Below are 6,000 nucleotides of genomic sequence, written 5' to 3' on the forward strand. Positions count from 1 at the left end.
CTGTTTATTATCTATGCATATCACTTTAACTCTACCTACATGTACATATTAACTCAATTACCTCTACTAACCGGTGCCCCTGCACATTGACTCTGTACCGGTACCCCCTGTATATAGACTCGCTATTGTCATTTTACTGCTGCTGTTTAATTATTTGTTACTCTTATTTTTACATTTTAATATCTATTTTTTCACTTAAAACCTCTTTGGGATAGGGGGCAGCATTTTCACTTTTGGATAAATAGCATGCCCAATTTCAATTTCCTGCTACTCATGCTAAGAATATAAGATATGCATAATATTCATAGATCTGGATAGAAAACACTCTGGAGTTTCTAAAACCGTTTGAATCATGTCTGTGAGTATAACAGAACTGTCACGAACCCCGCTTCCTGAGTCTGTGTTTGCCTGTGTTTCTGTCCTGGAGTGTGTTTCCGGTGTCCTGGAACGCACCCTGTCTGGTTGCCGGGCAAATTAGCTTGTTGGGAGATCGATGTTCACCCGCACCTGTATCCCATCAGTAATCTGCACACCTGTCCTGATCATCACCTCTCCCCTTCAAAAGCTCTGACCATCCATTCCCTGCCGGATCGTTAGCCATGAACATTACTCACCCGGATCATTTACCCCATTCCCGCCTGGTCATCGGAGGATTCCGCTTCCTCATTGGATCCACCTATTTACTCCCATCAACTCACCACCGCTGCCCGCTACGCCACCTGGATGTATCTACCCACTCACATTCACTTGTAAATAAATACTCACCTTCTTCCTACTCTCCTTGTCCTGGTCTGCTTCTGGGTTAGATTTTGAAGAAACGAGACAGAACGATCCGGCCAAGGATGAACCCAGCGGACCTGGATTCCTTTTGCCATGCCATTACCCAGCAGGGGAAGACACTGGGACAACACAAGACGGCGCTACAGGAGATAGCGGGTGCAATCCAGAATTTATCTGCTAGCTTGACACAAATCCAGGATCAGCTCAGTTTGCCGGCGATTCATTCACCACCTGTTTCACCCATCTCACCTGCCGTGTCTGATGCGGTTTCCTTCCGTGAACCCAAGGTACCGACGCCTGATAAATATGAAGGGGATTTGGGAAGATGCCGTTCGTTTCTTATGCAGTGTGGGTTAGTGTTTGATCTGCAGCCCCATTCTTACGCCACTGACAAGGCTAGGATAGCCTTTGATATTGAACTGCTGCGTGGAAGAGCTCTGGAATGGGCTTCAGCCGTTTGGGAACGACAGGAGACCTGCATGGCTTCATACCAGGAATTCACGGGAGAGATGGGAAGGCTTTTTGACCATCCAGTCCGAGGTAAGGACGCAGCTAAACGTTTGTTCACTCTTCGCCAAGGAGCTTGCAGTGTGGCAGATTTTGTGATAGAATTCAGGACATTGGCTGTGGAGAGTGGTTGGAATGAGGAATCACTACAAGCGTTTTTTTACCAGGGGTTGTCGGAGCAACTCAAGGACGAGCTGATCTCCTATCCAGAGCCTAGTGACCTAGATAGTTTGGTTACCTTAGCTATTCGGGTAGATAATAGAGTCCGAGAGAGAAGGAGGGAGAAGCAGTGGTGTCCATCTAATCAATCTGAGACTCTGTTACCATTCGGGTCAGGAAGTGGTAGCTCGGGACATTACATCTCCGTTTGTTCTCAGCGCCCGTTAAACTGCTCGGCTCGTTAAGTTTGGGAGGTTTGTTAGCGAGCCAGTTTCAACCTCTCAAGAGCCCTGTCAGACCTCGTTTTCCTCCTACCCTCATAAATAAGAATCAGAGTTTAGCGATTAACGCTTTCATCGATTCAGGTGCCGATGACAGCTTCATTGATGCCGACTTAGTGGAACAGCTGGGGCTTTCCAAGGAGCAACTACCGGAAGCCATTGAAGCAACCACTCTGAACGGCAGTAGTCTGGCACGGATCACTATGAGGACCGAACCGGTTAAGATGTTGTTGTCGGGGAATCATTCAGAGGTTATTTCTTTTTTCATTTTGCCTTCCCCCCATGTTCCTCTGGTTCTTGGATACCCCTGGCTAAGAGAACACAATCCTTCGTTCGATTGGGTGACTGGTAAGGTGACTAGTTGGAGCATTGAGTGCCATGCTAACTGCCTCAGGACTGCCTGTTCTCATGCTGTCCCCAGTCGGGTCAGTGAGTCTGCTCCTCCTGATTTGTCCCTGGTTCCTGAAACATATCATGAGTTGGGTGAGGTGTTCAGTAAGCAGAAAGCTCAGTCACTTCCTCCCCACCGACCTTATGATTGTACTATTAAGCTGTTCCCTGGAGCTGCCTTTCCCAAGGGACGGTTATACAGTATTTCTCGACCTGAGCGGGAAGCCCTGGAGACCTACATAAAAGAGTCTCTTGCTGCAGGTCTCATTCGTCCCTCATCATCACCCCTGGGAGCTGGATTTTTTTTTGTGAGTAAGAAGGATGGCTCTCTTCGACCATGTATTGATTATCGGGGGTTGAATGATATTACGGTCAAAAACAAGTACCCCTTGCCCTTGATGAGCTCCGCTTTCGATTCTTTACAGGGTGCTACTGTGTTTACGAAGCTTGATCTACGCAATGCGTATCATCTGGTTCGGATCAAAGAGGGGGACGAGTGGTTGACTGGATTCAATACACCTATGGGACATTTCGAGTACCAGGTGATGCCGTTTGGACTTTCCAACGCTCCAGCAGTGTTCCAAAGTTTGGTGAATGACGTGCTGAGGGATATGATCGGTCTGTTTGTGTTCGTTTACCTGGATGACATCCTGATTTTCTCCAAGGAGATTTCCAGCCACATCCAGCATGTTAAGCAGGTCCTGCAGCGGTTATTGGAGAACCGTCTGTTTGTGAAGGCAGAGAAGTGTGATTTTCACGCCCACACTACATCCTTCCTCGGGTACATCATCTCCAGGGGTGAGATCAAGATGGACCAAGAGAAGGTTCGGGCGGTTCGGGATTGGGCCCGGCCCGGTACGAGATTGCAGCTCCAGAGATTCCTGGGATTTGCGAACTTCTATCGGAGGTTTATCCGTGATTACAGCCGGGTGGCCGCCCCTTTAACTGCTCTGACGTCTTGCACCAGAATTTTCTGTTGGACTCCTGAGGCAGACCGAGCATTTCTGAACATGAAGAGCCGATTCACCAACGCGCCGATTCTATCTCAACCTGACACTTCCCGTCAGTTTGTTGTTGAGGTGGACGCGTCTGATGTGGGGGTGGGCGCCATCCTGTCCCAGCGTAGCTCCACTGACGGTAAACTCCATCCCTGCGCCTTCTACTCTTGTCGTCTTTCACCAGCTGAGAGAAACTACGATGTGGGTAACCGGGAGCTTCTCGCTGTGAAGCTTGCCTTGGAGGAGTGGCGTCACTGGTTGGAGGGAGCGGAGCAACCGTTTGTGGTCTGGACTGACCACAAGAATCTGGCTTACGTGCAATCGGCTAAACGTCTCAACTGCCGTCAGGCCAGGTGGGCTTTGTTTTTTGGACGCTTCAATTTTTCCCTGACGTTCCGACCTGGGTCGAAGAACGGCAAAGCGGACGCCTTGTCCCGGATGTTCTCCAAGACGGATGAGAGTGGGGCCAAGACTGAGACGATTCTTCCCCAGAACCTTGTCGTGGGAGCCGTTACATGGAAGATTGAGGAGGATGTGATGGCGGCCCTTCGGACGCAGCCCGGCCCCGGTAACGGTCCACCCGGTCGGTTGTTCGTGCCTGAGTCGGTCCGTTCTGCTGTTCTTCAGTGGTCCCACGCCAGCAAGATAGCTTGTCACCCTGGCGTTGCTCGGACTATGGTGCTACTGCGCAGACGATTTTGGTGGCCTGCCATGGGAGAAGATACCCGGAGGTTTGTTGCCGCATGTCCTGTTTGTGCTCAGAACAAAAGTACCAATCGGCCCAGCTCTGGGCTTCTTCACCCCCTACCTATTCCTCGGCGACCTTGGTCGCATCTGGCCCTGGATTTTGTCACGGGATTGCCCCCTTCTGTTGGGAACACGGTCATTCTGACCATTGTGGACAGATTCAGCAAGTTTGCTCATTTTGTCCCTCTCTCCAAGCTTCCATCTGCCACGGAGACGTCCGAGATCCTTGTTAGGGAGGTTTTCAGGGTCCACGGATTGCCCAGTGACATTGTTTCTGACCGTGGTCCTCAATTTACCTCTGCTGTCTGGAGATCCTTCTGTTTGGCCATTGGAGCTACAGTCAGTCTCACTTCTGGATTTCACCCACAATCTAATGGTCAGGCGGAGAGAGCCAACCAGAAGATGGAGTCCACGCTGCGTTGTCTTGTCTCCTCTGATCCCACCTCTTGGTCATCTCAATTACCCTGGGTCGAGTATGCCCATAATACCCTTCCTTCATCTGCCACTGGGATGTCCCCCTTCCAATGCCTGTACGGATACCAACCTCCCTTGTTTCCTTCTCAGGAGAGGGATCTTTCGGTTCCTTCTGTCCAGGCCCACATTCGTCGTTGCCACCGGACCTGGCATCGGGCCAGGAAGGTTCTCCTTAGAGTTTCTGACCGGTATCAGATCCAGGCGAATCGTCGCCGTATTCCTGCTCCCGCTTACACCATCGGAGATAAGGTTTGGTTGGCTACACGGGATCTTCCTCTACGGACTGAGTCGAGGAAACTGTCACCGAAGTTCATTGGTCCGTTTGTGGTGGAGAGAATCATTAACCCTGTTGTGGTCCGACTCAAATTGCCGGCAACGCTTCGAGTACACCCCACTTTTCATGTCTCCTGCCTCAAGCCGGTTCTCATCAGTCCTCTGTTGCCCCCTCCTCCTCGTCCTCCTCCTCCTCGGATGATCGGAGGTGGTCCTGCCTACACGGTGCGCCGCATAATGGACTCCAGACGGCGGGGTCGAGGTTTCCAATATCTCGTGGATTGGGAAGGATATGGTCCAGAGGAGAGGAGTTGGATTCCTCGGCGTCAGATCCTTGATGACGACTTGCTTCGTGACTTCTACCGCCTCCATCCTGGTGCTCTAGGTAGTCCGCCCGGTGGCGTTCGTCGGAGGTGGGGTACTGTCACGAACCCCGCTTCCTGAGTCTGTGTTTGCCTGTGTTTCTGTCCTGGAGTGTGTTTCCGGTGTCCTGGAACGCACCCTGTCTGGTTGCCGGGCAAATTAGCTTGTTGGGAGATCGATGTTCACCCGCACCTGTATCCCATCAGTAATCTGCACACCTGTCCTGATCATCACCTCTCCCCTTCAAAAGCTTTGACCTGACATCCATTCCCTGCCGGATCATTAGCCATGAACATTACTCACCCGGATCATTTAACCCATTCCCGCCTGGTCATCGGAGGATTCCGCTTCCTCATTGGATCCACCTATTTACTCCCATCAACTCACCACCGCTGCCCGCTACGCCACCTGGATGTATCTACCCACTCACATTCGCTTGTAAATAAATACTCACCTTCTTCCTACTCTCCTTGTCCTGGTCTGCTTCTGGGTTCGATTTTGAAGAAACGTGCCAAGAACTTATGTAGCAGGCAAAACCCCGAGGACTAACTGTTCAGAATTTTTTCGCTTCCCTATTTTGTCTTTGACATTGGAAATTTAATATAAATATACTTTCAGTTCCTACATCTTCCACACGATGTTTGGAATATGGCTGAGGTTATTTCTTTGTCTTAGCAGGAAGTAGGCCAACTCGGAACGGGGGACCCTTTTGTGAGGTGCACAAGATGTGTAAAGCAGAGCTTTTTTCTTTTTGTTGATGTATTGAATACAGAGTGCCCCGTCTACAATTTGATCGATTATTAACGTTTAAAAATACCCAACGTTGTATTACAAAAGTAGTTTGAAATATTTTAGCAAAGTTTAAGAAATATTTTGAAGTGAATTTGCGTTTTTCTAAGCTGTTTTTTTCCGGATCAAACGGGCTTTATAAATGGACATTTTCGACATATATATGGAAGGAATTAATCGTACAAAAGAACCAATTGTGATGTTTATGGGACATATTGGAGTGCCAACAAAAGAAGCTC

The sequence above is a fragment of the Oncorhynchus kisutch genome, linkage group LG4 (assembly GCF_002021735.2).
Source record: "Oncorhynchus kisutch isolate 150728-3 linkage group LG4, Okis_V2, whole genome shotgun sequence".
In the NCBI taxonomy this organism is placed as follows: Eukaryota; Metazoa; Chordata; class Actinopteri; order Salmoniformes; family Salmonidae; genus Oncorhynchus; species Oncorhynchus kisutch.